Below are 9,539 nucleotides of genomic sequence, written 5' to 3'. Positions count from 1 at the left end.
ATTCTGAAGAGATTTTAGTTCGCCTAGAAGGGAGCAAATGTAAAAAGTGTCTCAGTTTACTGGTACACGGTCAACTAAAGGGATAGACACCCAAAAAAGAAAAATTGGCTTGTTTACATTGGGGTCCCTATTTAAACTCATATGACATTGAAGGACAGACAAATAAAACACAGTACTATCTCTCCATGTATGGGCATAAAAGGGAATGTATGATATCAGATGTCATAGACGTCATAGGACTTTCACATAATGAACTAGAAGCAGTGCTCTTCCGAGCACAGGTCTCCACCAGGCCACACAAATCGGCCTGTTATAGCGCCACCATGAGGCTGATTTAAAAAATGTGGGGCAGAGGTTCTGAATTAGCATCCAGGGAGTGTGTGTGCTCAGTTTGGCAGCGATCGGGCCAACGGCGCCGGAGATTAGCTGGTAACAACCAGGCCACACAAATCGGCCTGTTATAGCGCCACCATGAGGCTGATTTGAAAAATGTGGGGCAGAGGTTCTAGATTGGCATCCAGGGAGTGTGTGTGCTCAGTTTGGCAGCGATCGGGCCAACGGTGACTGAGATTAGCTGTTCACAAACTGCGAGGACGCACGCACGGACGCACGCACGGACGCACGGACGGACGGACGGAGGGGAAAACATACTCTCCCTCAGCCTTCGGCTGGTGGAGACAATAACTGAGTAGTAAGCATGTTTGGGCACTCACAGCAGAACTCCATATACAGTACATGGGTCTCCATATGGGTAGTGGTACCAGGGGTCTCCATATAAGGGTAACTGGTCCGATATACATCACTGGCCAGATGGCCAAGACATGCCACAACCTCGCCCTTTAGGGTGAGAAAGGGCGAGGTCGCTTGTCGCCCTGAGGCGTCTTACTAGAGATATGTGATATCTTAAATCGTGCAACTGAAGGTTCAATGTTATGTGCATGTAATCTGTATATCATGCTTTGCTCTGGGGGGTTCGTGATATCAGATTATTAGAAGTTACCAGAAAGACCCATAATGATCATCAACCCCTATTGCTTCTATTTTTAGCATGCAACACTCACTGGTGGTGAGTCTCTGCTTTGCCAATCCCTCTCATTGCTAAAATGAGATTTGCTCTGAACACAATGGAGCACTCTAGACAAGGTATGTGCTTGTCACACTGAAGAGCACTCTAGACAAGGTATGTGCTTGTCACACTGAAGAATGGCCTTTCAGAAACGGCTGTTAGTTTCCCAACAAGAGGGAGGTTTAAGTGCTGCTCTTTCTGGGGACTTTACTCACTGTGTTTCAAATTGCCACACATGATTGAAAAACAGGCACGCCGCTTTTATTTTGTTTTTTAACCGAAGCCCCCTACAATGATCAAACAGCTTGTTTGTTTTTTTTAAGATATTTTTGGGCTTTTCTGCCTTCATTCTAGTACAGTGGAGAGTGACAGCAAACAAGTAGAGAGAAACGTGGAGTGACATGCAGCAAAGGGCATCGGGCTCGGGAATTGGACCTGCGCCTTATCCAGTAGGCCATCAGCATGTCAATCAAACAGTGTTATTGCTAGTTCAAACCCTTAGAGGCAGCACTTGCTTTCTTTTGGTGATGGGGGTAGTTAACCCCTTGAAGTCTTAAATCTTAAACTAATTGAAAGGGGTCTGTACTTGGGTACCATCCTTTTTTCCCCCTCTTCACCAAATCCCTTCACACTGTATTGTTCCTTTTCTTTTTTTATTGTTCCTTGTTTTGTTTTGTTTTCTCCTTGTTTTGTTTTGTTTTCTCCTTTTTTTTTACTTTTCACAACAGTACTTTTTTCTTTTCTTACTTCTCTGTAACTTGTAACCTTAAAACCGCTGTGCTGCCTCTGGGCAACTGATGTTCCCCCTTGGGACAATAAAGGTGTCTATCTAAGGCTGCCATTGCTTTTTTATTGAAGATTGTGATTTTGAATCAGAGAGATTCAATCACACATATTAATGTATCCAAGCCATGCAGGAGGAGGAACAATGATCTCCTCCTCATCTATGGATGGCTGGTCTGAGCTTTTGGTTCACTTGAGGCCCTTGGACTGGGCAGAGGACCACACCTCCTCTCCATCCCTCTCCATCACCATGGTGCCGTCGTTCCTCAGGTACATGTGGCACATCTTGAAGCCCCCGGTGGCCTAGCCTAGCTGAGCTAGACATCCCAGCCATGTTAAAACAAGGTAGGGATACTGCAGTTAGTTAGCATTAGTATCTAGGCTGGTTATACCAGGCTACCGGTGGCATGGGTCTTGGTTTGCCACATCATCTTGTTGTCCTTCTTGTACATGACGAAGTTGGAGTCATCCTGCGTGCACATGCGCCAGGCATCTCCCCGGCCCGCCCGTCTCTGAGGACCACATGGGCTTCCAGCAGTAGATGACAAAGTTGCCATCATCCTGGAAGATGACATGGTTGGTTATACATTTCAGCACAGGACTCTGTGGTAAAGTTTTGCTATTTCATCAAGATTTGTGAGACTATTATGACATCAAAAGAGGCCTGCATGAAGATATGACTCCATATAGTTGCTGTCGTGTTTTTTCGTAAATTAATGCACAACAACATCGTACTACAGCGTCACACAAAAGCATCAAAAGTAGCAGATCCACAAACTAGTTTAGAATTAGCCTGATTTCAGACTCTGCACAGAGCTTGAGTCTGACATTGTCACATTAATAAGAGATTTCAAAGGGGAGGGGATTTGAAATTTGAAATTCCCAATCACAAGAGATCTGGTGGGAGGGGTTGTGTTTGACTAATGTGTGTACACAAAACCATTCCCCCCTCCCCCTCCCCTCTATGACGCGTTATTGGAAATGACACCCGAGCTCCAGGGAAACCCCGCCCACCGAAGCTTTTGATTGGCTGAAGCGGAGCTAGGGAGCGCTCCATTGTAGTCGCTTGGACAGGGCGTTTATCGTGGGCTTGCCCAGCCCAGGCCTTACGGCCTGGGCATAAATATAACGATTGCATTCACCACGGCTTCGTAACTCGCGCGGCCACTCGCGCCTGCGGCGCTCGGGGGCGAAGAGCAGGACCAAGGTCCGCTGGCCTTCGCGCCGCTTGCAGTGTCGTGGACAATCGAGCGCGCTCCGCCTGGAGCTCGGGTGTCATTTCCAATAACGCCTCTATGACAGGGCATCAAACAGGTCATTGTCTTTGATGCTAACGAGGTGTGCAAAACCCCCTTTGAAGTTCAAAGGGAGCAATTAAGAGCTTTGGCTGAGCTCTCCCTCCCTCCACTGTTTCTGTTGATTTTCAAAAGTTAGACCCACCACCCCCTCCTCCGAGGCTCCTACTCTCATTGGCCTGGCCTTGCCTCAGACCAGAGCAGGTAACCAGACCAAGAGAAGCAGTCCACTCAGAGAGTGGGCGGGTCTATTGGCTGGAGCCAGGCAAGTTTTGAATCTGAATCCTGAAAAGTACGTGTTTTTGGACATATGAGGTTTCCACCCGACAGAGATGGTATGCTGAGTGCACAAAATGGTTTCCTCTACAGTTTTGGATCATGTCAAAATGACTGCAATGTCATGATTTATGTTCCCATTATACTGACCTGGAAGATAGCCTTCCACTCGTGGTTGTTGGACATGAGGTAGTCCCCCCTGCGGAGCTCATCATACTTAGAAAAGTAGTTCCTGCTCATGATTCTGAAACGGATAAAGTGCAGATATGTCCAAAGGGTTATTATAGGTCAAAAATAAAAACAGGAATGTTACTCCCTAATCGGGAGAGAAGGCAACAATGGTAGCCAATCAGGAAGGAATATGGTAAATGGGACATATCCATGTTGATGACATGACTTTAGAAATACTGTGTGCCGCTTTGCGTGATTTTAGGGCAAAATCTGTAGGAGCAGTGTCCAAAAAGTTGTTTTGCAAGAATCGGCCTCATGGTGGCGCTATGCATTACTTGCATTACGTAGTATGCATAGCCTACCTTATTACTTTTAAGTGAAAGTAATAAAAAAAAAAGTTTTATTATGTGATTTTAGTAAGTAATTTACAACACTTTTGCAGAAGCATAAAGGATGCATGCTTTCATCAATCATTGTATCATATCACTGTTATTACAACTTCCCCATGGGGCTTTTTATAGAAGGTAACCAGGGGTTTTGGAATTGAACCCAAGTTATGTGGTTGACACATTAACCGACTAAGCCTGTGGAGCCACCAGCATGCACCAAACCTTCTGACGGTTTAATCGCATGCAGCGCAATAATCCACATGAAAGTAGTAGCTATAGCAGGTCTCTTTGCTGTCCAGAGCTGGATTTCCCAAAGTGGGTGCCGTGATACCAGTCCAGGGGTGCCTCAGAATAATTTGATAATATTTGGAATTCATCACTATGACTTCAGTTTTACCAGTTAGACCCTCTATGCTTTGTAAAACAGACCTGATTTGCACTGTACTTGAAGAGTTCTTCTTCAATCTAAATAAAAATAACTAAAAATAGAAGATCTACAAGCTCACAACGCATCACAACATGTCACAAAGTGATAGATTGGCTATTTTTGATGAATGTTCCCCCCAGAATAGGGATGCTGGGGTTCAAGTGGTTAAACGTCAAGTATAACGTTATTTTCAGTCAATTCTGATGGAAACAGATATTTCTGAGTGACCGTATCTAATTTGGAAGCATGTCTACGTAGCGTAATATGATATAAGATTCTAAAAAATAACAGTGTAATTCAGGGGTGCCGTGGATGAAAAGGTTATTTACAGGGGTGCCCTGAGTCAAAAAAGATTGAAAACCCCTGCTCTAGAGACAGAAGTGCCAGCATTTTGTGATTAACCAACTGTGTCTGGTAATTGTGGGCTCGCCTGGAAGGCGAGCACACGTATGTTATCTTCATTATTGTGGGCTCGCCTGGAAGGCGAGCACACGTATGTTATCTTCATTATTGTGGGCTCGCCTATAAGGCGAGCACACTTTAGATATTGTCATTATTTCTATACTAGGCAGGCATATCAAGTATCAAAAAACTTCGGTTCCTTTCTACTCCTACATACTTAGTGAGAAAATGAAAATAAAAACATCAATGTGTTCAGCTTACTGTGGCGAAGTATGCTATTACTTTTTACAGCAATCGGCCAAATGGTGGCGCTGTAGGAAGCTTTCGAAAGTGCGATCTTTGAACAGGTATAGCTCATGCTGTGTTATAAATACAGCCATGAAACCTGTATACACTTATGCGTCTCCTCATGCCAAACAACTTTTACCCTCTAACTTTTGACCTCTGACCTTTAGGTCTCCCACAATTCGGAATTATATGAAAAACAGTAAAAATCTATCTCCTCCTGGGATTTTCGCGTCAAGTGCACAAAACTTTTTTCACATGAACTTTGGACCAATACGGTCAAACTGTCTGGTCGGATTTCTTTTAAAGTGAAATATAATTTTTTAATAATTCAATCAATATTGCGGTTTTATGCAAATTATTCTTTTGCCTCTAAATCATATATGCAAAGTTACGCGTTCATGGCATTTGGCAAAGATGTAGAGGGTTAGTCAAAATATCACTGAAACCAATCTTATTCCAATTGGCCAAAGGGTGGCGCTATACGAAGCGTTTGAAAATTCAAACTTCAAACGGGCATAAGTCATGACTCGTTTCGTTTGAAGACATGCAACTTGTTACACGCGTGCTTTGACTCGAGCGGAAGACATCTGTGTCGTTGTTAAGTAAGCTCCGCCCTTCGATTTTCCACCATTTTGAGCACTTTGTAAAACGCGTAAACCCGCTTTTATTCTGGAATTTTCGCTCCACGTGCACAAAACTTTTTTTACGTGAACTTTGGACCGATATCTAAAGATCTGTCAGATCGGATTTCTTTAAAATTGAAACATGCTTTTTTAAATAAATTCCATGAATATTGCAGTTTTATGCAAATTATTCTTCTGCCTCTAAATCATACATGCAAAGTAACATGTTCATGGCATTTGGCAAAGATGTAGAGTGTTAGTCCAAATATCACTAAAACCAATCTTACCCCAATTGGCCAAAGGGGGGCGCTATATCATTTTGAGCAGTTTGTGAAACGCTTAAACCCGTTTGGATTTTTTTTTTGCAATTTGCATGAAACATTCTACACACAATCTAAGGACCTTTATCTAATATGCCTATGAAGTGCACACACACAAAAAAAATAATAACCAGTAAGACTCCCTAATCGGGAGATAAGCGACCGTAAGTCTCGCTAGAAGAGGGCCATGTGAGAAATGAGGGGTGGGGTCTCCGCGTTGCCTTGGCGGACGAATAGGTACCGGCCCCGGCTCTCCCGGACGCTCCTAGGCCGAGTTAGGGCATTTTATGTGAGCTGCAGTGGAGGGGGTCCTCCACTGGGGGCGCCACCACTTTTGCATCCGTTCTGGAGTAGCAGGAGTGGGTGGTCCCCGGGAATTCCCCGTGAGTAGCCCCGTGGGGGTGGTCATTTGGTCATTTTTGCACATTTGGTATTTTTTTTACACCTGGGGGTCCCCCAGGGACCTGGGGGTCCCTGGAACTCCGGGGGTCCTTGGAGGTTGTAGTTTGGCAGGTAAGGAGTGTGTGTGCAAAATCTGGCATGGATCGGGGCAACGGTTGCGGAGATATGAGCAGGGCAAAAGTGTGACGTCTGACGTGTGACGGACTGACGCACGGACACCTGGTGGAGCTTTCTGTAGTAAGTGCGACCTACGGTCGCAATAATGAATATAGCTGCAAGCAGCGATAAAGTGGCCAAAGCCAAAAACACCTCAAATCATGAACACAGCCTGCAATGTGCGTGAAATCTTGCAAGCACATTCCCAATAGGTCAAGGAACAGATACCACCCTTCTTACATTGGCCTGTTATAGCGCCACCAGCGGGTCAACTTTTGCACAACACATTTTTGGAACAAAATGGACCAATCTTTGACGTCAGTAACGTCAAAGAGAGCACTGCCTGCGATCTTGACATTTTGTACTTTAATAGCCATTGTTTTCTGGCTTGAAGCGAGCCCACAATTGTTTCGAAGGAACAATATTTTTCTAGTTTATCTATCAGTCAGTCAGTCAGTCAGTCAGTCAGTATCTCCTCAAAACTTTGGCGCGCTTCATCTCTTAAACGCTTACACCTTTCAACACCATTCAAATTTTTATGTGTTCAGCTTACTGAGGACACGTGTGCTTGTACTTTTGGTTTTGAAATGTTTTGTAGTATAAATATAAAAAAATAAAAATGTTTAACTTTAAGCACCCAATGCATTTCCAATGGGTTTAGTAGAGTGGAGAGAAGGATAATAGACCCATGTTTATGTTAAGGCGCTGTGGCTGCAGTGTTCACACTTCAGATATGCTATCTATATCATTGCGTTCACACAGGTCTGCTCTCTGATTTGATCCAAATGTCTAAGCTGTGTGATGTATAAAACTATAGTTATAGTTAAAACTATAAATAAATGTCCCTCTCCACTCTACTGATTACACAGCTGTGATCAAGAATCAAGTCCGGGCGATGGGATGTAAATCCCATAGCCATATATCCTAGAGCCCGCAGGGACAGTCAGCCATATTAGTGGTTGTTGTTGGTTGTCAGGGAGATATCAAAACCAATGCATTTCCAAGTCAGATCCACAAACACAATAAAAGCCATGCTCCACTCCTCAGTCTGGAGTGGCCACATAGAAGAACGCCTTGGTTATAGACATAGTGGAGGACAGATGTGATCTGGGATTGTTAGCCTACAGTATATGCACTCAATATACTCCACTACAGTTGGAGTCCATTTGACAGTTGCTGGTTCCCAAACACAGAATCAAAAATGTAGATCTAGAACACATAGAATATGTACAGTACAGTAAGGTTCAGTAGAGTACAGTAAAAGTACAGTAAGGTTCAGTAGAGTACAGTAAAGTACAGTAAGGTACAGAAAGGTACAGTACAGAAAGGTACAGTAGAGTACAGTACAGTAAGGTACAGTAAAGTACAATACAGTACAGTAAGGTACAGTAGAGTACAGTAAAGTACAGTAGAGTACAGTAAGGTACAGTAGAGTACAGTAAAGTACAGTATAGTAAGGTACAGTAGAGTACAGTACAGTAAGGTACAGTACGGCACAGTAGAGTACAGTACAGTATAGTACAGTAAGGTACAGTAGAGTACAGTAAAGTACAGTACAGTAAGGTACAGTACAGTAAGGTACAGTAGAGTACAGTAAAGTACAGTAAGGTACAGTACAGTAGAGTAGAGTAAAGTACAGTACAGTAAGGTACAATAAGTTACAGTAGAGTACAGTAAAGTACAGTAAGGTACAGCAGAGTACAGTAAAGTACAGTACTGTAAGGTACAGTACAGTACAGTAGTGTACAGTAAAGTACAGTAAAGTACAGTAACGTACAGCACAGTAAGGTACAGCAAGATACAGTAGTGTACAGTAAAGTACAGTACAGTAAAGTACAATACAGTACAGTAAGGTACAGTAGAGTACAGTAAAGTACAGTAGAGTACAGTAAGGTACAGTAGAGTACAGTAAAGTACAGTATAGTAAGGTACAGTAGAGTACAGTACAGTAAGTTATAGTACGGCATAGTAGAGTACAGTACAGTATAGTACAGTAAGGTACAGTAGACTACAGTTAAGTACAGTACAGTAAGGTACAGTACAGTAAGGTACAGTACAGTACAGTAAGGTACAGTAGAGTACAGTAAAGTACAGTACAGTAAGGTACAGTAGAGTACAGTAAAGTACAGTAAGTTACAGTAGAGTACAGTAAAGTACAGTAAGTTACAGTACAGTACAGTACAGTACAGTAAGGTGCAGTACAGTATAGTAAGGTACAGTACAATACTGTAGGGTACTGTACCTTACAGTACCTTAAAGTATCCTATTTGTTGGGTTGGAATCGAGCCCACACTGTTTCGAAGGAACAGTATTTCTAGTTGTGGGCTCGCCTAAAGGCGAGCACACGTATGTTATCTTCATTATTTATTTATTTCTATACTAGTCAGTATCCTAAAACTTTGGCGCGCTTCATCTCCTAAACGCTTACACCTTTCAACACCATTCAAATTTTTATGTGTTCAGCTTACTGAGGACAAGTGTGCGTGTATTTTTCTTTTTGAAATGTTTTGTAGTTTAATTATAAAAAAATAAAAATGTTTAACTTTAAGCACCCAATGCATTTCCAATGGGTCCCCAGAGTGGAGAGAAGGATAATAGACCCATGTTTATGTTAAGGCGCTGTGGCTGCAGTGTTCACACTTCAGATATGCTATCTATATCATTGCGTTCACACAGGTCTGCTCTCTGATTTGATCCAAATGTCTAAGCTGTGTGATGTATAAAACTATAGTTATAGTTAAAACTATAAATAAATGTCCCTCTCCACTCTACTGATTACACAGCTGTGATCAAGAATCAAGTCCGGGCGATGGGATGTAAATCCCATAGCCATATATCCTAGAGCCCGCAGGGACAGTCAGCCATATTAGTGGTTGTTGTTGGTTGTCAGGGAGATATCAAAACCAATGCATTTCCAAGTCAGATCCACAAACACAATAAA

At 43.0% G+C, this 9,539-nt stretch overlaps 1 pseudogene across 1 annotated transcript; it reads right to left on the bottom strand.

Annotated features, from left to right (window-relative positions):
- Window positions 1-2,038: 2,038 nt before the first annotated feature.
- On the bottom strand, window positions 2,039-3,660 carry LOC308307129 (B-type lectin plumieribetin-like; annotated as a pseudogene). The gene is made up of 3 exons: window positions 3,571-3,660; window positions 2,242-2,410; window positions 2,039-2,152 (listed from the first exon to the last, which is right to left on the bottom strand). The product of its transcript is annotated as a B-type lectin plumieribetin-like (transcript).
- Window positions 3,661-9,539: the final 5,879 nt, after the last annotated feature.

The sequence above is a fragment of the Nannobrachium achirus genome (genome assembly GCF_963921795.1).
Source record: "Nannobrachium achirus genome assembly, chromosome: 21".
NCBI lineage: Eukaryota > Metazoa > Chordata > Actinopteri > Myctophiformes > Myctophidae > Nannobrachium > Nannobrachium achirus.
This window is presented reverse-complemented; position numbering and strand designations above follow the sequence as displayed.